Source organism: Plecotus auritus (assembly GCF_963455305.1).
Source record: "Plecotus auritus genome assembly, chromosome: 6".
Classification (NCBI taxonomy): Eukaryota; Metazoa; Chordata; class Mammalia; order Chiroptera; family Vespertilionidae; genus Plecotus; species Plecotus auritus.
In genome coordinates this window covers 161,370,428-161,395,794 of record NC_137773.1, presented here as the reverse complement: position 1 = coordinate 161,395,794, position 25,367 = coordinate 161,370,428, and the positions used below count along the sequence as shown (strand labels likewise).

The 25,367-nt window shown below is 40.7% G+C and overlaps 1 protein-coding gene across 4 annotated transcripts in view; it reads right to left on the bottom strand.

The window, feature by feature from the left end:
• The window catches only part of LRRC3B (leucine rich repeat containing 3B), a 91,970-nt gene that overhangs the window by 45,731 nt on the left and 20,872 nt on the right, over positions 1–25,367 (bottom strand). For 2 of the 4 annotated variants that reach the window (XM_080672206.1, XM_080672209.1), the window contains exon 2: positions 19,199–19,285. The exons of the other annotated variants lie outside the window; for them this stretch is intronic. The gene's annotated coding sequence lies outside the window, so the exon portion shown is untranslated. The remainder of the gene's footprint in view (positions 1–19,198; positions 19,286–25,367) is intronic. 4 annotated transcript variants of the gene reach the window in all.

Sequence of the window (25,367 nt, the reverse complement as noted above, 5' to 3'; positions counted from 1 at the left end):
TTACCTTTGCAAAATTTCAGCATGATGTCAGATTTAATTACAACACTAAACTTTTATTCCTCTCCTATTTATTTCAAAGCACCAAGTTAGACAGATCTTCCAGACCATGAGTTACTCTTGTGAACATAAGATGCCCCTGCAAGTTCATGAACTCTGTCAAACAACCAGCATGAAAATAGTGAAGAAAACCCTACTTTATTTTAGTAAAATAAAAGCATACCTAAGGTTCGACCAGAATTCCCACAATTGTCAAAAGATTCCTTGTTTATTTCCAAAGAGCGTCTGGTAAATCAGCATGCTATTTTTTAAATTCTAGTTTCTTTCTTGCTCAGTTAGCCAATTTTAGTGTATGGTGACAGATTTCTAATACCACATATATTTTATCATTTGTTGCCTCCACTCTCTTTTCTGTAGCTATCAGTAATAAATTCCACCCTTTTCTGATAGATAACAACATTTTGAAGTTTGTTTTGGTAAATTATGATAAAAGAGAACACACAGAGTCAACTGAGAAGAAAAACACATCAATAAGACAAAGCAGTGGTGCCTCTAGGAAATACTTTTTTTTAAGCAAAAATGAAAAAAACTAAATGAGGGACACAAGAAGAGAACTAAAGAAGACAGAAGAAATATTTTAGCATGTGTGATTTTTAATCACAGCAAAGTTAAGTCTGATTTAATAGTTAAATATTCAGGTAAGTTGGTCCTCCAAATCCCAGTTGGCCTTGGATGAGAAATGGGGCCAGCAGTTCTCTGCTCTGGGCAGCTCAGATCCTCTTGGGCATTAGTCAGGACCCATCCCTGGAAGCAGATGTTCTACCCTCATCACCATGGATCTCTTGATGGGCCCAAGTACACCAGGTTCTGTTAGCTTTCACTCCCTACAACCTCCACTCTCATTTGATGTAGGATGACCCTGAGGGTGCTGTAACCCATTTTGCTTAATCCAGTACTTCTCAAAGTGTGATCCACAGACCAGGAGATTCAGTGTCACCTGGGGACCTGTTGGAAATGAAAATTATTGGGCCATACTCCAGACCTACTGAATCAGAAAATCTAGGAGTAGGTCTCAACAATGTACATTTTAACAAGCCCTCTACTTGATCCTGACACATGCTCCATTTTAGCCTCACTGACCACAGTTGGAAAGCCAAGTTACTGGGGGTTTATATTTTTGGAAGAGGCAGCCCTTAGCCAATGCCAATAAATGTGGGAATATCAATACCCTGGCTGTCTGACCCCTGGTGGGAACAAAGCAGAGGTGGAACCCAAACTGTCTCTAGAACTCCCCTGTAGAACTGAACCCAAATGACCCTCTGTGGAATTCTCTTGATGCATAACCTTACTTGGCTTCCTTCCCTTCACTTCCCTGCCTCACTGCCCTCCTCCCTACCATTTTTTTCCCCCTAGAACCACATCCTAATAAATCATTTAATATGAATCTCCAAGTCAGAATCTGCTTATAGGGGACTAAACCAAAACTATCTCTTTCACTGAAAATTTCAATGTCATTGGTTATGGCCCTATAGCTTGGCATTACATTATCAATTGTTACTAGACTGTATTCCAGAGGCTGGATATAACAATATAAATAGGACTCTCTCTGCCCTCAGAAAACTCAGGGTTATTGTTAACTAGAGACCTGATGCACGAAATTCGTGCACGGGAGTGTGTGTCCCTCAGCCCAGCCTGCACCCTCTCCAATCTGGGACCCCTGGAGGGATTTCCTACCAGGATTGGGCCTAAACGGGCAGTCAGACATCCCTCTCACAATCCAGGACTGCTGGCTCCCAACTGCTCATCTGCCTGCCTTCCTGATTGCCCCTAACCGCTCTGCCTGCCAGCCTGATCACCCCCTAACTATTCCTCTGCCAGCCTGATTGATGCCTAACTGCTCCCCTGCTAGCCTGATTGCCCCTAACTGCCCTCCCTTGCAGGCCTGATCACCCCTAACTGCCCTCCCCTGCAGGCTTGATCACCCCCAATTGCCCTCCCTTGCAGGCCTGGTCCCTCCCAACTGCCCTCCCCTGCTGGCCATCTTGTGGTGGCCTATCTTGTGTCCACATGGGGGCAGCCAACTTTGACCACATGGGGACAGCCATCTTGTGTGTTGGAGTGACAGTCAATTTGCATATTACTCTTTTATTAGATATGATGGAGGCCTGGTGCATGGGTGAGGGCTGGCTGGTTTGCCCTGAAGGGTGTCCTGGATCAGGGTGGGGGTTCCCTTGGGGCATGGGGTGGCCTGGGTGAGGGGTCTGTGGTGGTATGCAGGCTGGCCACGCCCCCTGGTGACCCAAGTAGAGGCCAGGGCCGGCCAGGAAGTTTGGCTTCCTCCATGGCGGGGGCAACCCAAGCTTCCTGCTCTCTCCAGCTCTGTGGCTGCCACCATTTTTGCTGGGATTTATTTATCTTCTATAACTGAAACTTTGTAGCCTTGAGCGAAGGCCAGGGCTGGCCAAGAGCAGGCGGGAAGCTTGGCTTCCTCCATTGCTGGGGAAACCCAAGCCTCCTGCTCGCTCTGTGGCTGCAGCCATCTTGGTTGGGTTAATTTGCATACTCGCTCCTGATTGGCTTGTGGGTGTGGCTTGTGGGCACAGCAGAGGTATGGTCAATTTGCATTTTTCTCTTTTATTAGTGTAGATAGTGGTGGGGAGCAGACACATGCATGGATTTTGTCAATATAACAATACTGAAATTCTCAATAGTGCTAAGGAAACATTTCTCCCCAAAATGTCTGAATGAGGCAATAGTTCAACCTAATTGATGAAGTGTGGACTAGGATTAGTGAGTCGTAGTATGAAAAGTGAAGACAATATTTCAGCCAAAACCATGAACTAAAATGGGGAAATGAGGAACAGAGAAAAGCCATACATCCTTTGGTGTTCATGTGGTGTCAAGTTGAAAATGAAGATGGGCAGGTGATGGACTTGAAAAAATGGGAAAGTTCCAAAGCATAGGAAGATTTCTATACCTTGCTAGGCAGTGTGGATTTTATTATGTGCATGATGGGTATGCACTGATGAGGTTTAAGCATGAGAATAACATGTTTAGACGTATATAGAAAGATCCTTCTGGCTGAATTAAGAGGGGCAAGTCTATCAGCAGAGAAACCAAGTCAAAGACCATAGTGATCATCTAAGCAAGACATAACAAGGGCCCGAACTAGAGGAGCATAGGGAACTCAAGAAATATTTAGGATGTGAAATTGGCAAGACTTTGAATGAATGACAGGAAGGAGCCAGGTAAGGATAAACCCAGGTTTTCTGGCTTGAGTGATAAAATTAACTTAGAGTCAATCATTTTCATTTTGCTAGTTTAGCATGATGACTAAAACAGTCATGCTAAGAATTGCTTCCCTATCTTAGGAATGCCAGATACAACTAATATTCTAAATTTACAGTCAGTAGAAAACTTTGTCGGAGCTGAAAGATACAAGGCAGCTTTGATTAGCATTGATACAGAATTGCCACTGATATGAAGGGGTTAGGGTTGCCAGGATATAGTGGAAATGGGAGGAAGTTGAGGCTAAATAAGAACCCGTGAATGGGACATAGTGGCAGAAACTATTTATTAGTCCATACTAATGCATTTCAACATCTGGTATGCTGGTACCATGCATATCAGATAAATATCATCCCTAGCAAACAAGAATGTTTTTCTTGTATTAAATTCTCCAACTCTTAGAATGTGGAGTATGAAAGGAGTCTAAGAAGAGTAATAAATTAAGTTAAATTAAATCAACAAAAACACCAGGTACAATCAATAAGCCCTTTCAGTTAAACACAATTTATGTGTGATTACTTTAAATGAAAGATTATGAAAATGTTCAATATTTCTCAATTAATAAAATTCCAAGTCTGGAGAAAATGAGACAAAGAGACATGCAAAAGTTTACAAAAAGAACAAACAGTAAAATGAAGTTGTATGTGTGTGTGTTAACTAGGGGAGACAAAAACATTACCAATATGAGCTGTCAACATGTCAAACTGCAAAATGAATTCCACAAATTACTATTGGGAATGAAGCAAAGATAACACCTAACTCTGGCACATAACTATTCCTATCAAATGTGCCCCTTTCTCAAAGGCAGAACATGATTTATTAATCAGTACAGAGCTTTATTTATTAATCAGGTAGAACTATATATTAATCAGTACTAATGCATTTCAATATTTCAACAGGTCTGTTGGGACCAGGCGTATTAGATGAATATCAGTTCTAGCAAACAAGTATGTTTTCCTTGTATTAAACTCTCTTGACCAAGCTGAAAGATTCCTGCAAACAAGGGAGAAGCCTGTGGAGATTGCCTGGAAGAGGTTTTATACTGGTGCCTTTGTACCTAGAGGGGCCTGATGTACAACCCAGTCTAGTCCCATCCTCTTGCTCCTGATGCATTGGGAGCAAAAGAGAGAATAGCAGAGCCAGCACAGAACTCAGTTCCTCTTCTGCCCAAAGGTTCAGTCTCTTGATCCTTAGAAAGGCTCCCTGAGTAACAGAGATGCACATACCGAATCTCTATTTTCCTTCAGCTCCGTTTGACTTCAACTGCTTGGTATCCAAAACGAGAGAAATCCCAACAGGAAAGATCACTTTCAGGCTTTCACAAAAATAAAAGAAATATCAATGGGCCTCAACTTCTCACCATAATCTGAGAAAAGGTTGTCTGCTGGGAAAGCAGGCTGGGTTGTTAGTAAGAGTAAGAGGCAATGGTGGGAATCAAGAGATATCCCCACCATCAAAGGAGTTATTCTCTCCAAGAAATTTATAGTTACAGACTCAAATCCCAGTTTGAATAAAAGAGAGCATAGTGTTACACACACACACACACACACACACACACACACACACACACTATATCTATCTATATCTATCTATCATCTATCATCTATCATTTATGTCTATCAATCATCTATCTAAAGACATGGACAGAAACTGGTCAGCATGAACAATGCCATAGCTACAACAGAATTGAGGAGCTGGATGGTAGAGAGATTTCAGAGTCGGGTATGAAATTGCCAGGGTATATTGGAAATGGGAGGATGTTAAGGGCTAAATGGTGGCCCATTAAGGGGACATAGAAACAGAAACTATTAATCAGTACTAATGCATTTCAATATTTCAACAACTGGCCTGCTAGCCAAGCATATCAAATGAATATCAGTCCTCGCAAACAAGAATGTTTTTCTTGTTCTAAACTCTTCAAATCCCAGAATGTGGAGCCCAAGTAGGGCATGGAAGAGAGTCTAAGGTCAGTAATGAATTAAATTGATCATAATGATCTAGAAAACAAAGATGATAGGGCAGACCAGCATTAATAGCTAGAAGAAATGACTCAATTATCTAACTCAAGAGAAGACTAAAGAGGGACTCACTGAAAGATCTGAAATTCACATTTCTTTAATGGTGAGGTTAATATGACCAGTTTTCTGGAATGGATACTGGTAAGTAAATGCTGGGGTGATATGTTAAGGACAACAGCATTTCTCAGAAGAGCCTCAGCACCCTCAGATAATTACTAAGAGTTTCTGAGGCGTCACAGAGATCAGAACCTATAATGTGGAGAACAGTCATGAGGGCAAGTTATCTGGGCAGGATGAGTAAACTCTCTTCATTCTGGATTTATCTGCACTTTCCTGACCTTCCAGCCTTTGCAAGACACAGAAATGGCAGAGATCAACTTTGTCCTTCGGTCTTGAGGTGAAGGAATCTAAGAAAATCAGGAAATGCAGTTAAGAAATTGATGGCAGCTGCATTAAAGAAAAATGATGATGTAATTGTTTGGGTTCTCCTTTTATTAAATCATCCTTAAAGTGTTACCTATTCACATGCATAAAATCCATTACTTCTTCTTTGTTCTGTTTTAAATGTGCTAATTTATTTAAGAGAGCTAATTGTATCCAACTCTAACATTTATTCTCAAAGAATTGTCATGACTTTTAGCCTAAAAGGAAACAAATTCTGACCTGGCAAAATGAGATGAAATAGATGAAATAGGTTTAAAATTCACTAGTTTCGCTGCATAGCTTTGTGACAAAGAGAAAAGAAAATCAATCTCTACTTATGATTTTTTGATTGAAAAATCAGGAGGTACCTCTACCACATACATCCAGGAACCAGAAGCATGGAAATAAATCTTGGCCCAAGTAACACAAACAAAAGCCCCATAAATTCTTCCTCCTTATGTATAGTCCTCTATTCTCAAGTCCGATGAATTCTTGGGCTGAGTAGGGATGTAGTAATATAATGATGAGGGGACCCCTGTTTTATCTCCCACTAAAACTCAGAGGAAGAAAAGTATGTGCAGCTGGAACATTAAGGTTCTAAGTGAGGACTTTTGCAGAGTGAGAAATATGCTGGAGTGAGACAAGGCAACAAGAAAAATCATGGGCTAAATCTGAGTGTAAAATTCTATGATGAAATTGATTTCATGATGAAACACTTGTCCAAATGAAGAGCTAAATGTAAGAGGCATTGGAGAATCATTTCAGTTCAGATGGGCTAACACTGGAGAGAAGAATCTACAGGGAATAATATTTCACAAAATGGGAATGAATGAAATCAGCTGATGCATCTCCCATTGATTTTTAGCCTCTACAGAACATTCTATTTTCAGAAAACCTAAAGAAAGCAAATCCAAAATGATTTTTTGGTTTGTTTTTTGTTAAGTGTCCAGGCAAAACAAGTTCTTCCTGAGGAAGCGGCAAAAATATAGAATGTAAACTAAAGAGACATAAGTTGGCTATTTACACAATATTACTTAAAATATCCCAATAATAATCAAGTACTTCCACCTAATCCTAGATTCTGTCTGTGCAGTTATATATAATCTATACAATTTTATATGCATTATCTTATTTCGACTTCCCAACAATTCCAAGAGGTTGCCAGGGCATCATTAGGCTCATTTCATAGATAATGGAACTGAGACAGAGAGAGTAGATGACTTATTAAAGGACAAATACAAATTGTGGAATCTGAACTTGAACTCACATGTCCTTGCCACATGCAAATCCAGGAAAAGGATGGTAAGGGAGTGCTCTCAGCAGCCAGCCTGCTGGATTTGGGCTGTGTAAGAAATTAACCTCCCTATAACTCAGCTTCTTTACCTATAAAGTGGAGATAATAATAGTACCTACTTCATAGGACTGTTGTAAGGATAAAATAAGTTAATATTTGCAAAGTGCTTGGCACCTCATAACTACCATGCATGTGGCTGTTATCGTTAACATACATACACATATTTGGTTCCACCTCCCCTTTCAAACATAAAGATATATATTTGTGAAGTTCTGTTTCCAATATTTATACTTGTATTTACTAAAGCTCTCAACATGCTGAGCAAAATCATTAGCAAGTTAGCATCTGACACCAACCTAGAGCCTTAATTGTGTGTGGATCCTGATAAACCCCTGCAATAACAGCTAACCATCCCTTCTGTCAGGTAATTGATTATAGACATGCTCATCTCATCACTCAGATGGAATGAGATCTGTTATCTTCCTGTTTATTGTCACTGTAGATGCAATCTTCAAGTTGGTACAGACTGACAGCTGTCTGAGGGGAGGGGAGAGGGGGGACTGGATGAAAGAAGGTGGAGGGATTAGCTAAAGAACATATATGCATAACACATAGATACAGACAACAGAGTGGTGATGGCCAGAGGGAAGGAGGGGTAAGGGCGGGTGAGGTGTGATAGAGGAAGGTGGGCAGAGGGGGTTGGGGGGAAAGAATGGGGACATCTGTAATAGTATAAACAATAAAATAAATTTTTAAAAAAGAGAAAGAGAATTGGGGCTGCCTAAATTATGCAAATTCACAATGACCCAGAGGAGGCACTTTGTAAAATACTATAGATTGAAAAAACATAAAATATCCCACTTCCCTCTGATTGCAAATTTTTCTCTATCTCCTGAAGTGCAGCCTGGCATTTACGCCTTGTCACAGAGATCACATCATCTGAAAAGGTTCTGTATAAAGAATGAGGCCTTGGGAAGAATGGGTCCTGCCTCGCCCACTCGCCCACTCTTCCCTTCTTCTCAAAGCGTGGTGGCTGGACCAGGACCAGCAGGACCTGGGAGCTTGTGAGAAATACCAAATCCAGGCCCCACTTCAGACCCACGGCACCAGCACCTGCATTTCAACAAGATCTCAGGTCTCTGTGCATGGAAAGTTTGAGAAGCACAGGGCTACCTCTCTGCAGGTGGTTTATTTGCAATTTCTCTTTTACTGGAAGGGTCATTTAAAGAGTAACACCCTGCTAGTTGTTCTGTGTTTGGTTAGTCAAGATTAGCAGAAATGTGTTAGTTAGAACTGTGGTGCACTTTAACAGTCGTCTAGAACTAAAGACAGCCAGTCTCTTCTTGATTTTCTCTAATGTCTCTTGTTATTTACTTATTAAAGCTTGAAACAGCAGATGTGGCCTCACCTGCCACAACCCAGAAAAATACAAGAATGAGTCATCCCACTCCATAATTAGAGGAGCAGGCTTGCCTGTTGATTCATAGCTGGATGAGCCCAGAAATGAATGAAAAGCCAGGCCAGATAATCATCTCTCTGCAAAACTGGGCTCAGAAGGCAAGCTGGAAGGTAAAAAACACCTTGGCTGCAATGAAGAAGTTCCAAGAGACTCCAACCAGTGAAAAAAGGGGGCGGGGGAAGAAAAAAGCTTAGTGAATCACTCTAACTCTAAAACTACTTAAGGCAGGAAAGTCAAAATCTGTTTAAATGACTATCACCATCAATTCAGAGAAGCGACTTAGCAGATAAGAAAGTTGTAATGGGATCACTCAGGACAAGCCCTACCCTCAAAGAGAGACATGGAGCTCCAGGTCTGTCCCAGAGGAGTTAGTCACTAACCATTACTGTGCCAGCCCCCTGGTCACGTCGTCTATGGCAAGGAAGTATAGTTTAAAATTGAATATAATGCAGTAAGTGTCAATTAGGCAGCAACTATATACCTAGCGTGGTGGGAATTTCAAACATGGAAGCGATTCAGGCTGTTCTTTAAGTGCTCTGCAGTCACTCATGGTGTGTGTCAAGAGAAAGCCTCTGTTATAATTTTGAGAAAAATTATTATTTTTATGCATTAATACTCTACTTCATTTTGTGAGGAGGGGAGGGCGAAGCTGGGAGTTTAGAAAGCACTCTCCAGACAACAGGTCCATAAGCAGCAGGCCCGGTGAAAACCAAAACCATAAATTTTAATATCTCTTTGACATTTAATGGTTTTCAAACACTTACACATAGGCTACTGATTCGTAGATACTCTGGATCCCTATAAAGAAGATAAGGGAGGCATTTTTCCTCCTGACTTAACAGAAAAGGCATTGCAGCTCAGAGAACTGAGTGAGTGAGTCATGCTTGCATAGACATGAAGGGGCAGAAAAAGAATTTGGTCTCGGATTCTATATTCCAATGTAGGTATTTGTGGACTCTCCCATGCTAAGTCCTAAGTTGCTTGCCAAGAATATCTACACACCTTTCTTCACTCTAATGTTGACTGTCCCAGTCCCTGTGAAGTAGAAAGCAGCAGGGACTAGTGTTCTGATTTTCAGATGAGACGCTTGTCCAGTGGCTCTAGCAATGGGTCATCAGAAATGAAACTCCAGTCTTTGGGTTCCTAGACTGGGGAGCTTTTCTCTGCGTTCCTGATGTGAATACTCGCTGAAACCCATTTTCTAATCGTCTTGGATACCTGGCTTGACTATATTTCATCACCTGCCTTGCAATTCGGTTCAGCCATGTGACTTAATTCTGGTCAATGGAATGAGAGTGCAAGGGATATGCCTCTTCTAAGGCTTGGTCCATAAAAGTGTCATGTGCACAGTCCTCTAAGCCTCCTTCCCTCTCGCTAACTGGAATGGAGACAACAGTGACACTCTTGTAAGTCATGTATCGACACTAGCAGAGCCACAGTCAGCCTAGGTTCCTGAGTGACTGCAGGGAGCAAAATCACCTCTGTCTTCCACCTCACCACCAACCTCAAATGGCCCTGAACAATGATGAGATTAAGAAAAAAACTTTTGTTGGGGTGAGTCATGACACGTTTGGGTCAACTTGTTTTAATACTTGGATTATCTTGGCTCTGATACACAACCAGCCCTGCAATCCTGCTGTTTGGGGTATCAGCAGCAGCCATATACCTCTTGCTCTGCTTCACAGAGACTATCAGATCCATCCCTGCAGCGATTCTTTAGGACACTCATTAATTCATTGAGTCAAAATAATCCAGGAAGATGAGCAATCAGACACAGCTATTTGGAGGCAGTGTAGAGAAGTAGATGAGATCAGGCTTTGTGGGAAAAAAATCTCAGTTTGAAGTCCAGCTCTACTATTTATTAGCTGTGCAGACTCTGGCTGGTCCCTTAGCTTCTCTGAGTCTTGATTTCCTCATCTATAAAATGATGATAATAAGCAGCAATAATGTTATGGTGAACTTTTGTACTGATATATATAGAGACGGGGAGAGAGTGAGAGTGAGAGAGAGAGAGCGAGAGAGCGAGAGAGGCATTGATGTGAGAATATCGGTTTCTTCTCCTATGTGCCCTGACTGAGGATCCAACCCATAACCTAGGCATGTGGATGGCCTGAACATAAATTGAACTTGCAACTTTTTGGTGTACAGGACGATGTTCCAACCAATTGAGCCACCCGGCCAGAGCTGTTATGTTGAATTTTAAGCCATATCACAACTTATATGATATGCTTGCACAGACCCTGCCACCTAAAGGATTCTTGATAATCTATAGGCATTATTAATACATATTTAGCAAGTGCCCTGCTGACCTTTTCTGTCACCACAACACAGTTTGATTTGTGGCTGAAGGTATGGCTTGTCAATAATGGATCAGAGGCACGAGTTCTTCTTTATTTGGTATTCTAAAGAGGACACAGCTACGGAAAACAGTTAAGACAAGGCGATAAAGGTAAGTGCTGAGATGAGTTAGTGAAATGAACAGAAGCACATTTATCTCCAGCATGACTGGATTTTACTAATCATCCCAGATCAACCTGCCAAGTAAGATCTACTTATCAGCAAAATGCCTAAGTCAGGCAAGCGTAGAAGGTTCCAGACTGGATTTTACCAATAGTCTACATACACAAAGCAGCATATAACTCAAGATACAGACAATATTCTACTTCTAAGAGGCTTTAAGAGAACTCCAGAGGGTTAAAAAGACTTACATTTTCTTATCTACTGGTGACTGGCTTTCGGACAGGGTCATAATGTTTGCTCTGTGACTGCAGGATGATTTCTTTCATTACTATCTTTGTCTAGTAATTTTAAAACTTGACTTTGGAAACTTCCCATTTACCGTAGTGCTTAGTAAACATAACACAGACACACACACATGTGGACACCACAGGGTTTCCATTGCTTTCAACCTAATGAAACCATCACCAAAATAAAATGTGCCCATATAAAATGATAGCCATGCAGTATGTTATTTTCAAATTCCATGCCATTCCAAAGTCTCATGTTATTCAATATTGCATTTTCAAAAGGACAATCTCTAAGTTCAAGTGTATTTAGTGACATCATATGCTACCTGTTAAATGCATTCATGTTGAGAGCAAGTACATCCTTTCTGGGATTATCAAACCATCAGGAGCTGCCTTTTCTGCAGGCAGAACAAAAGGGGATGATTAGATCTGATAGCACCTTCAAAGATTCGCTGTTGTGATTTTTACTGTGTTTCTCAGCCACGTCCCTTGCCGGTATTTTAGCATTAAAGCTGAAGCATGGTAAACTGGAACTCCATTCACTGGGGTAACACTGACAAAATGCTCATCACCCCCCTGCACAGACATCAAGGACCACTGGCCAAAAACGGTGCATCTGCCTCTGAGCTGTCTCCTTTCCATTCCCTCTTCTCCATCCATATGGTCGCCACCCTGCTTAGTGCTACTCTGTCCTGAATCCACTTGCAAATCTTCCCTTTTCAAGAAGAGAGTAGGCCTCAAACTGGCAGGTGAGCATATCTAACAAGAAACAACTTTGTTTTATTTTTATGATATTATTTCCTAAAACTAAACCTCTATTTATGAAAAGTGATACTATTTTTTTCCATTAAGGGCATTATAGAAATATTTGATAGAGAGATGAACAGATAGATAGATATAGATAGATATTCTTTAAAGAAATATTTAAGTAAAAATAAATCAATTAAAAAAACATTAGGCAATTGTACACCAAAATACATAAAGATGTAAGGTAATAACTAAAGTTAGGAAATGTCATTTTAAAGCAACATTAGCCTCCTAATGTGATGTAGGTTTTATAGTTTCTGTTTTCCTTAAGCAATTTATTCACATTGGTGCTGTGTTCATTAAAAAATAAAAATAAAAATAAACCACCTTCTCTCTCCAATGGTTACCTTTGCCAATGAAACTAATCACACGATTTCCTCGGCCTGGCATCCGGCCCTTTACAGCATATTCTGATACTCCCTGGTATTCTCCGGCTGTTTCTTTATGCCTCCAGGCTACAGCCAAAAAAGAACTTTGTACTGACTCACCGCACACTTTCTTATTTCTCCTTTTGCTTAGGTTGTCCCTCTGCCAAGCACACCCGCCTTACGCCCTGCCAAGGAAGTTTTTGCTATTTCTCTTGTCTCTAAAGTACTCCTAGGGCATATCCACATTGCTCTTCAGCATTCATTATGCCTTACTTTCTTTTACAGCTGTGTATCAAAACCTCCTGGGGGATTTTTTAGATGACCGATGGTTTAGCCCCAGCCTTAGACACCCTGGTTTAGTGTGTGTAGAGTATAGCCTTGGCCTTGGAGGATTTGAGATGCTCTCCAGGAGTCGCTAGTGGGCAGCAAAGTTCAGGAACTATCGCTAGAGACATCTGATCTCTCAGCCGGCCCTGCTTTGACCTTCAGCCTTTTCCATCTGTTCACCTCGGTACCCATGGAATGGCAGTGGGAAAAAATCAAGAATCCATTTCAGCATTCTGACCAGATCTGGGGCTGGGTTTGCTAAGTCTGACCTGGTCTTGCTCCAGCACAGCACCATCTCTAATGAATTCCCATCATGAATCTATCACTTTATTGTGCAGGTTATTGGAGATAGATCACCAGAAACAGGAAAGCATCTCATTCAGCCAGGCTTTGGACTGCTTCTGCATCTAGGAGGTGTATCATGCAGGCTATTTTAGGTTGTTACTTAGACATGCCTGGTGCCATAGGCATGGATACTATGAACTCCTCAATATCCACATAATACAACTCATGTCTGTGTGAACTAAATGCCACCACTGAGATGAATCATGGTTTTCAATGTGGTGTCTTTCAGTATGACTGTGCCTAACACTTCCTGACACACACATGGGTGCAGTCTGTTCCTCAAAACAAACAAGAGTGAGTTTAAATGGGTAACATCCTAGGTCATAGTAAACTCTAACCCCTGGCCCTGAGCTATAATCAGAGACATGATTTAAGGGCCTAATACACCCAGTATGCCAGTTTCAAAATCTCTGCTGGAATTCAGGTTATCTTAGTGTGATTTAAAGGACACCATCAGCTCTATATTCTGTTAGTTCTTCCTTCTGATAGTTTACAGATTTTGTTTTATACTCCATCTCTCTCAGCCTCCCAGAGGCTTAAATCAGTGAGAGATGACATGTCAGAGTCTCCAAAAATATTATTAATGACAGGCCAATATCTGAACTCACATATATAACCAAGCCCATCTCTGAGAATATTTCAAATCAGTCTTTCTGCCGTCTTTGTTACTCTGCCTGTAGAAAAATGTCAGAAATTCTAGATTTCATGGAAAAACCATCATAATACAACATGAGTTAGCCAAACTTAATGTCAGAGAGATGCAAGTCATTTTCCTTTCATTAATTCCCACTAATAGCTTCTTCTTCCCTCATTTTTCTTTTCTCCCACCTATGTCTCTTCAATTTGTTTTTTAAATCCAGCCTTTTAGGCACTTTTGTTCTCTCTTCCCTAGTGTATCCATTCACATCTTGCTCATTCTATTGTCTCAAGCTCAGCTTTTGGGGTGGCCTCTCACTAAGCATGTGTCTACCAGGGATGCTCTCATCCCTTCACCTCCTCTGTGACCTTGGCCATGCCTTCCACTGATGGCAGTGAAACAGTTTCCAGCACAGTAAGGCTACAGGCTTACACCACAATAAAAATGGGCATGCATATGGATCAGCCTAGGTCCCCCCCAAAAAAAAAATTTAAAAATGTTTTGTAGTACTGTAAAATTTAGGAAGATTTTTTGTCTACTTTCCTTAGTGTTGTTATAACTCTGTTATGTTGTTAGAACTGAGTTAGTTGCATTTCAAACTTGTAATAAGAAAGTATGCACTTAAAAAATTTTTGTCTTAATGTCTCTAAAACATCTATAGATGGTTTTTAAAAAGTGGGGTTGTAGGTGAATGGTGCAAAGTGTGAGACAAAATAATGAGTACCTCTGCAGAAGCATACTTAGTCAGGGACATTTGAAATGGCCTGTCCCCTTCATGCGCAGTTGACTCTGGACTAAAGAATTCCTACACACCCTCCCCCAAGCACCTTTATTCTTGCGGAACTTGAGCTGAGTGTGTTCTCCTACCCTCTGAAGCCTGGCATTTAGTTCCCTGGCTCCTCTGTGCTATTCCATTTGCTTCTTGGTTCTGCCCCACTTCACAGCTGTGCGATGACATCTAACACTTCCCGGCAGCAGATGCTGGGAGAAGCCGGTGCCAAAGCAGCCGAGGCTGTGAGAAACGCAGGCCCCAGCTGTCCTTCCTTCCCGGTCCTGGGGACGGGACAGGCCTAGATGTCACACAGGTGTGGTTGTTTTGTCATCTATAACAAGGCCTTTTTGAGAATTCATTGAGATAATACATAATTATAGTAAACTCTCAATATATGGTCACGTTGACTGTGCTGCCCCCTTCTGAGTTAGGTTTGCAGGCTAAGTAGATGGGTAAGGAAGTTCGGGTGATTTTCCATCTATTTCAAGAAAACCACATTCTTTAGGATAAGCAAAAAGTACTTCTGTAACCCATTTGCTTAGAGAGAAGATAATCAATGAAAGGTGACTGTGGGATATATTATGACACTTCTCTCATTCATTCACTCAACAAGTATTTATTGAAAGGTGTCCAGGATACAGCTTTGATGAAGCAAATTTCCTTCTCCCATGGAAGCTGAGACTAGCAGAGGAGACAAATACTAACATGTGAACACACACACACACACACACACACAGAGAGAGAGACACACACAGGCTCTTGTATAATATGCCAGGGATGATAAGTGTTGTGAATAAAAACAAACTGGGATAAGAATGACGAAGAGTAGGGTGGGTGGGGGTAGGGGTGTGATCGCGTATCTCAGATGGTGGCAGAGAAAGCCTCCTAATAACGTGACATTTGTGTAGAGCCTTGTCTGGAGGCTTCAGAAGTTGTTCTTCGGTAAAACAAGCACATCTGATGCAGGGGAACTCTTACTATATATACATGCCTCTAGGAGTAGTCATTTTAACATACCCTCCTCTATATGGAAGAAATGATTCTCCATGATAATCATGAAATGGAGAAAACGTACTGCATGTATAAACTAAAATGTACACTCACCAAACAAAATTATATACTTGGAAATAGCTAACAGTTAAGCACCAAGAAAAACCACAAGTGGTCACAGAAAATGGCAGAATTAATGCAACTCAAGTTCTATTTAGTTTTACAACCACAGTGCTCCATTGTTTGTTCCAAATCTACGAGTTAAATGCGAGTATACGTAGTACCACAGGGCTGGAGATACCAGTTGTGCTGGAAGCAAGAGAAGGATCTGGAACCATTCAGTCCTTCTTGTTGAGTGGGTAACTGAGGCCACATGTGCCAGTCTGCATATCTGGGACTTCTCTGAATTAACTTCTGTGTAGAATACAGCACTTATTCAATAATAATAATAATAATAATAATAATAATAATAATAATGATGATGTGCTAATTTGGAGCTTACTTATATTATTAAAATTCAATAGTAATAAATATGCATATTGTGGGAGGAAAAAGTACTTCATTACTGACATTGTTTAGAAATGCTAGTGTTTGATGATAAGAAGCAGAAAAACTCTTAGTTCGTTTCATGATAGTTCTAAATCCTCTATGTGCCTTTATTGCCTGACCCTACAGTAAGCTGCTACTGTTGAGCTGGGTGACCCCTTTCTCCCCATTTCTGGATCTAGCATACTCCCGCTTCCAAATATGTTTCACACTCTCTTTCCTGGGCCTTTCAGACTCTGGATACAACAGCCCATATTCTGGAAGTAAAGTGACCTGATGTGGTTTCTGTGGTTCAACAGAAAAGTTTAGTTGACTCATGAGTCAGGCAGAAAAAGTCAAGAACCATATGATTTCATTCATATGTGGGATCTAAAACTGAAGGCAACAAATGAACAAACACGATAAATAAAGAAAAACTCCATAGACATAGACAATTGTGTGGTAGTTTCCAGAGGGAAAGGGGTTGGAGGGATAATAAAGGGTAAAGAGTGTCAAATATATGTTTATGGAAGGAGATTTGAGTTTGGGTGGTAAATATCAATGCAATACACAGGTGATGTATCATAGAACTATACACTTGAAACCTATTCATTTTATTAACCCATGTCGCCCCAATAAATTTAATTAAAAGTTTTTTTAAAGAAATGGAAGCCATTTAGGCTTCCTGTTTATTAGAAAGAGACTTACATCACTTTTGAGAACAAATAACAAATATCTGCAGAATACTTATCATGTGTCAGATGGCAAGCTACGCAGTGAATAGAGGTATACAAAGTTATGAGACATGGCCTTAGACCATAAGACATGTAGTCTTGGACACAGCTTATAAAAGGGAAAAAGTAGAGCAAATAATCTCAAGATAAAAAGTTTATTTAAAAGGAGGGATTATTGTAATCAGAGGTGGTCGACTATTTGCATTAGTTCTTGACCTGGGTCTAGAAAGGATGCAATAGGAATGGACAAGTAAAAGGGAAGAGGAAAGAGAAAGTCTTAAGCAGAGACTACATCAGTGGCATAGAAAACATAGAGTATGTTCCAAGACCATCAGTAGTGTGTATAACAACCAGCATGAGCACTGAAATGCAAAATGAAAAATATTAGGAGAAGTAGGAGGCTATGGTTGGCCTTGAATTCCACCATGAAATATATTAGGAGAAGGAGAAGGAGGCCATGGTTGGCCTTGAATGCCAGGTCAAGGAATGTGATTTAATCGATAGCTGAGCGTCACCAAGTACTTTAAGCAAGGAAGTTACCAACTCAGAGTGGTATTTTGGGAAAATGAATCTGGTGGTAATACAAAGTAAGCACTGAGGTAGAGGAAGAAGTTGAAGAACAAGCAAATCTGAGAATAGGCATAAACTGATAGAGACCTAAACTGAGGGAATTCTCCTTTAAATAGAGTGGGAATGTATGACCTTAGGTCAAACACCATAAAATTAAAACTCAGAGTTTGATTTTTTTAAAAAAAATATGGGGGACATGTGAAAAGGACCTGGAGAAAATTGTCACATCACTGGCATCTAGAAAAATTCTCTTTACTTGTTCTTGTGGTGTTCTGAACTAAAGACGAAATGTTCTGAACTGATGTTTCCAAAGAAACAGCACAGAGAAGTCAGAGGGGCAAAGCATTCTCTTTGAACCTTGGAGCTCAAATGTTAGTTTCTGCACAAAGGCCCGTGGAAGCTTTTCATCCTCAGAAAGAAGCCAACAAGGAAAAGAATCACTCATGTGATGTCCCAAGGAAATTCTGCCTGGTGGTTGGTCCTACCGGGGGCAGCCTGGCCTTGAGTTAGAGACTACAATATGAAACCCTTGGGCCCCTTTAAGATCCACCTTCTATTTCTAATTGTTTTCCTAAAAACATAAGGAGCCTCAAAAATAAATAACAAAAGAGGTATGCTTGAATCCTCTGAATGAGCTGTATTCAAGGCTGCATTTAATTTGTGATTTCTCCTGTGCTAACTTATTCACCACTCATCTTTAAACAAAACTCCCTACAAAAAATCTCCAGTTCTCCAAAAGAATAAAAATTGCCAGTTCTTATTTTTGAGTTGCTTAAAGGGAGAAATTTGAGTTTAAGAGAATGTACACAGTGTAATTCATCATTTTAAAGTATAGCCCATATTACTAATTTGATGTTTCCATTGTTCATTCTTTAAGTCACTCAAATAAAAAGTAATATAAAACATTTTGCATCAAAATCCTGTGCTATATATATGTCTTTTTTCAGTAGATATGAGCATTTTGATAAGGTTTTTCTTAGGTGTTTATCCAAGAAAGCCCAGGTCCTAGGAGGTTTGGGCAGGATTCTGCTCCTCTGAGAAAGGAGAGGAGAAAACAGATTGGACGTGCATTCTCCTTTTTTTGAGTCAGTTTACCAAAATTCTTAGACTTCAAAATAGAGGGGGATGATGCATTTTGAGAACCATAGGTGAAGTAATTGTCCCCAAATTCAAAATTTGGTTACATTTTCTTAAACTAGAAATGTCAAGTTCCACTGACCCTACAATGACCCCTTTTAATTTCCTGGAAAAACTGAAATGGGAAAGGGAGAAGGCACAGCGCCCTTGAATATTGTGTCTACAAGGTGGCAGTGAGGGAGGGGTTTTATCCTCTGAAATCAACACAATTTGCTACCTGATTCAGCCTTTATCAGGATTATTTTCTCACTTGTGAAAAAACAAAAAAACACACATCTTTCTAAACCATCATGAATAATGGATTGAGATTTCTGAAAACTCCCCTTCCTTTTCTTCCACAATTTAAATCAAGCTGTTTCAAAGCCAGCATACTACATGTTGATTGAAGACTGAAAAGGTTATAAATAGTAAAGGTTGAAATTTTTCCACCAAGGTAGGTAGATGAAAAAAAAATCCTTCTACTGTCCATGGGCAAGATGTCTCCGGCAACTCATTATTAGCACTGTCCTCCTTCACAGAGCTGCTGTCTTGAAAGAACATAAGGAACAGAAATGGGCCATGGCCATGGCCTTGGCACCAGTATGCCTGCCGCCAAGCAGAGCCCTCTGCATTTATTTCCTGCCTCCCCCAAACCAGGCATATGATGCCGTTTCCTTTAGGCCTGACTTGGCACAGGGAAGCTGTGTGTAGCTTGCGTTCTCAATACAGTCTCCCTCTGCTGCTGGGCATTGTGTAAATGCTGCCTGCTCTGTGTACTTACATCTCTAAACTGTTGGCTGAGTACCAATTTCCAAGCTGGAGAATCTTTCATCTTGCTTTAAATTCTTCCGAGTTTCATTTGAAACGCCTGTCAATGAAAGGTATCAGGAGTTAAATTATGTGTCAGAAAAGCAAGACTTTGACAGAAAAAGCCGCCAAGAATATGAAAAGGGCACTTCAGTCTGGGGTGATGGGAAGAGGTGCTTCATAGATGAGGTGGAGAAGACTTAATAATAAGTGTCTGATAATTTCCAAATGACTCTCTGAAATCTGCATCATCTGACCTTCAGAAGAGCCACATAAGGCTCTTCCATCTCTCAGGGAGGTCCCAATAACTTCCATGCAACAAATGTTTATTGAGCACCTAATATGTACCAGTGTTGGTATACCCACAATAGTCAAGACTCTGCTTCCACAGAGCTCAGGATGGAAACTGGGAGGGAGATAATAAAAGCAAACAAATAAATCATCAAGGTAACTGAAGACAGTGAGAGGAGCCATGAAGAAAACCCATCAGGGTAATATGTTAGAGAGTGACCAAGCGTGGGACGGCTGCTCTTAGTGGTGGCATTTGAGATGAGAACTAAAAGTGAGTAGAAAGCCATGGGGTGATCTGTGGGAGGGACATATCCAGCAGAAGGAAGTGCAGGTTCTGCAGCTTTGAAGCAGGAATATGTGTAGCATGTTCTATAGACAGAAAGAAGGCCAGCATGCCTGACAGGAGCTGAGGGGCAGAATGGTAAGGGAAAGAAGATGGAGGAGGAGGAGGAAATGGGGCTCATATTTGTTGAATGTTTACAATGAGCCAGGCCTTGAGCCAAGTTCACAGTCATAGGTGGCATGGCTGGGACTGCAACCAGGTTCTCTGACTCCAAATCCTTTCGTTTTGTACTAATACCACGCTGCCTGGCCCACACCTTGCCATCTGGAAGGCCAGCTTTGGTTTAGCCAGGTGGAAAGAGGGAAAAGAGAAGGAACATTGATATTCAGAATCCTACATAGGATCCTTTTTACTAGTCGGCCTATCTCCTGAGTGATTTTTATATGTGGGGCATATGTTGACCTGATTTTTAAAAACTGGAATTTCTCTAATGCTAAGAAATATTGGCCTCTGGACCAGAGAATCAGCTGATGGATTCTATACTCTGGGGGAAACTAAAGCATGGCCAATAGAATATAATTATCAGATCTAAGTGAAAAGGTGACTGAAAAAGAAAAAGATAAAACATATTGAATGCCTCTAAGAAATGAATCCAAATAAATCTCGATCTGTGTTACAGGAGATTGCAATATAAGTTCTTTCCTCCTGCCCTCCTTTAAGTAAGTTTGAATACTCTCTCTCACTGCTTTAACATGAACTCAAATTGCTTTAGAAACCTGTCATATTGAATTAGCCAAAGCAGATAGTAATTCAGAGGGGTGCCAATGTGGTATTATTGAAAATTGCTGGTTGGAAGGCTTCCTTGCAGCATTATTCAGGAACAATAACTCACTTTCATCACCATGTGTCAGTATGAGCAAATGATGAGCTTTGCATGGTTTGTGAATTAAACTTCCTTAAAAGTCCATCATAAAAGATGAGAAGTACACAGAGAACACCTGCATTCGTCAACAAGAGCACAGGGGAAAAAGAGCACACTTGTGCGTCGGCCCCACTCTGTAGTTGCATGGCGTGAAATACACCGGAAACACTGACCCTGTGGCAGCCCAGCAGAACAGTCAGGGTTCATCAGGGGCAAGCTCAAAGGCTGGGGGAATTAGGAATAAACGGCAGACACATTTAAAGCAAAATAGCTCTTCCTTGTGATATTAATGATCCATCAGCTCCTCAGAGAAGCCTTCCACAACACCCTGCTTCATCACTCCCTGCCACGTTACTCTCATACTTCCTTTTTCTTTACAAGACTTGGCCTTTTTTTATATTACCCGATTCATCTCAGTACTTGCTTGGCTACTTCTGTCCCTCTCACTCCAGAACGTCATTTCCATGAGAAGTAGATCTTAACCATCTTCCTCTACCCTAGGAACAATACCTGGACCATAGTAGACACTCAGTAAATATTTATTGAAGGACTTTTGAATTCACAAACATCTTATTATACCAGAACAGAGACTATTCTGTAATAGTATTGTTTTAATGGCTGTAATAGATAGGCCTATGCAAGGTAGAACCCAGGAAATCACCATGAACTGTTCATCTTTGGGTCTGCTGCCCAGAGACCAGCTTTATGTCTAATTGTTACTTGGTTGGTGGAGGGAATTTTAGTGGAGGAATAGCTGTGGAGCTGTTGTTGGTCTCTGCACCAATGTAAGCATGCGCCTTAGTGGGTTCAAGAAAAATGTTATCCCAAACCATCAACAAAACCAAAAGACAGCCTACTGAATGGGAGAAGATGTTTGTAAATAATAATTTGATAAAGGGTTAATATCCAAAATATATAAGGAACTCCTATAACTTAACAACAAAAAACAAGTAACCCAAAGAAAAAATGGGCAGAGGATCTGAATAGACATTTTTCTAAAGAGGACATACAAATGGTCAACAGATATATGAAGAGGCTTAGCATCACTAATCATCAGGGAAATGCAAATCAATTGAAAATTGGTGCAGCCAATATGGAAAACAGTATGGGGAATTCATCAAAAAACTAAAAATAGAGCTACCATTCATGCCAGCAATTCCACTTCTGGGTGGTATTTATCCAAAGAAAACAAAAATAATTATTCAAAAAGACATATGGCCCCTTATATTCATTGCAGCATTATTCACAAAAGCCAAGATATGGAAGCAACCCTAGGTGTCCACTGATAGATGAATGGATAAAGAAGAGGTGGTACATATATACAATGGATTATTATTCAGTATTAAAAAATCTTGCTATTTGCAATAATATGGATGAACCTAGATGTTATGCTAAGTGAAATAAGTCAGACAAAAAAAGATAAATATTGTATGATCTCACTTACATGTGGAATGTAAAAAAATGATGAATAAACAAAACAGAAACAGATCAAAAGATAAGAAAACAATCTGATGGTTGTCAAAATGGAAGGGGAGATGGGTAAAATAAAAACAACAACAAAAATTTAAAAATAGGGTGGGGTAAGCAATAAAAATAATAATAACTAGAGGCCCAGTGCATGCAATTCATGCATAGGTAGGGTCCCTGGGCCTGGCCAGCGATCAGGGCCAATCTGTGGGGCAACTGGCGGTGTGATAGAGGGGCCCCCCACTGGCACCCGCCTTGGCTGGCCTGGGGCCTGCAGGCTGGGGGCAGCTCCTGCATTGCATTGAGCGTCTGCCCCCTGGTGGTCAGTGCATGTGACAGCGACCGGTCGTTCCACTGGTCATTCAGTCAATTTGCATATTATGCTTTTATTATACAGTAGGTCCTCAGGTTATGTCGGAGATCTGTTCCTATGGTGCGATGTAATGTGATTTTCGTCTTAAGTCGAAACCCACCTACATAAGCATCTGCGTCACTTATGTGGAGCACATACACAGCACTAATGAAGTGAAACAGTAAAAAAAATTTAAAAGGTAAAAATTCCTGACCTTTACTTGTGGTAAATAAATAATAAAAAGCATAAAGCACATATGTACATACGTCGAAATGACGGAATTTTTTTTTTTTTATAAATAAGTGGGAGATGGCAACGTAACCATGAAACGATGTACGTTGAGTTCAACATAACCCAAGGACTGCCTGTATAGGATTTAAAAAAAAAAAGTGTTATCCAATTCCTGAACACCTACTTCTTGATTTACACAGTGAAATTCTTAGATTACTTCTGTTACCTATCTCAAAAAGTCTAATATTTTTTTGCAGCTTTTTATTTTAAAAAATTTGAAGTCTAAGTCTACAGAAAGGGTGCAAGAACTGCACAGTGAACATTAAGATTAACCAACTGTTAATATTCTGTCACATTTGCTTTCCCTATCCATGTACATGCATCTATGGCATATGTTTAAATGTGAGCACATATGTTTATGCATCTGTGTATATGTATGTGCATATGTGTGTTATGTACATGTACATATCTGTGTGTTTATATGGGCATTATGTGTGCACGTGAGTATATGTGTATGTATATATACTTTGGCTTAAACTGAGAGTTAGTTGCAGATAATGATATATTTCATCACTAAATATTTCAGCAAGATAATTCCCCCATACTATAATTATCATATTCAGAAAATTTAATATTTAGAAGTATACTATTTTCTAATACGAAGTTGGTTTTCAAATTTCCTTAAGTATATCCAAGTGTCCTTTACAATTTATTTTTTATCCAGGGTCCAATCAAGGACCATACATTACATTTAATTAGAGGCCCAGTGCACAAAATTCATGCATGGGTAGGGTCCCTAGGCCTGGCCAGCGATCAGGGCTGATTTATGGGGCAACCAGTGAGATGATGGGGGGGCACCCACCTTGGGCAGCCTGGTGCTGCCCATTCGCTGGCCCAACCCCTCGCCACCGCTGCTAATTGCCTCCCTCTGTGGGGCTACTGGCAGCCTGGGGCCTGCGGGCTGGGGTCAGCTCCTGTGTTGAGCATCTGCCCCCTGGTGGTCAGTGCACGTCATAGTGACCAATTGTTCCATCGTTCAGTTGATTTGCATATTAGGCTTTTATTATATAGGACTAGAGGCCCAGTGCATGAAATTCTTGCATGGGGGGGGGGGGCGGTGTCCCTCAGCCCGGACTACACCCTCTCCAATCTGGGACCCCTTGAGGGATGTCCTTCTATGGGATCAGGCCTAAACTGGCAGTTGGACATCCCTCTCGCAATCTGGGACTGCTGGTTCCTAACCACTCACCTGCCTGCCTGCCTGATCACCCCTAACTGCCTCTGCTTGCTGGCCTGATCACCCCCTAACTGCCCCCCTGCTGGCCTGGACACCCCCTATCTGCTCCTCTGCTGGCCTGGTCACCCCTAACTGCCTCTGCCTCAGCCCCCACCACCGTGGCTTTGTCTGGAAGGACATCTGGTCTAATTAGTATATAACCCTTTTATTAGTATAGATTGTCATATCTTTTTAGTTTCCTTTTGTCTAGAATGGTTCCCCAGAAATGGTCTTTTGGGCTTTGTTTTTATTTGTTTTGGTCCTTTATGACATAGAGATTTTTGTAGAGTCCAGTTGTTTTACAGAATTTCCCTTCATTTTAATTGGCCTTATTGTTTCTCCTAACTATATCTGATTAAAGTCTCACATTTAAAGTACCTAATATGACCAATATAAAGTGAATGTGAAATAACTCAGATTTCCTAAAGGAATTTTTAGACTGAAATGCCAAAACAATGAAGAATAAAACACTTCTGACATATGTTTCAGATAGTACTTGGTAAGACCTCTTCCGAATTGGTTAAAATCCTCATAATACAATTAAGTTAGTGTTTCCCACATGTTAGTCACTCACATACTCCCTTTAAGAATTTTGCTGCATCCAAGTTCTATTGGTATTAACATTAATGCAATCATTTAATTCAATTGACTTATTTAAATTATTTCTTAACCTAAGAAATAATATTGATATTAGTGGTTTTGCTATGCTTAGTGTATCTTTCTAATGCCTATCAAAGCATACATAAATATCAAAAAATATTTGTGTATATCTAAAACTACCTTCCATACCATAATGGAGTACTTGGGCAAACTCTGAGTAGAGTGTAATCAAATTGGTGTGTGTGTGTGCACGGGTGTGTGTTTATGTGCACATAGATAGAGTTGGCAGAAAAGCCTGCCTTTTCAAGAACTAAGGAAACAAGAAGGTGTCACGGTTGGCAGGCCAAGCTGGGGACAGCATCCAAACAAATGACAAGACCTGCAGCTCCTGAGAGACCAAATGTCTATCTATAGTTCCCTGATGTCAGATTGATCGCTTTTCCATTCATTTCCCAAACCCTTAACTGGCAAGACTGAAAACGAGGCTCAGGAAAAGGCTTGTCGGGCAAACTCTGACACTGATGGAAGATCACTCTTTGTGGCTGTAAAATATGCATACTGGATCACAGGATTCCTGATCTTTCACACCCTCTACATTTCTCAGGAGGAGATGGAGGCCCAGAAACAGTTAGCGGGTTGTCCAAGATCACACTGCCAGTTGGTGGCAAACCAGGAACTTCATCCACAACTTCAGATGCTCAGACCAGTTCATTCCACTCCC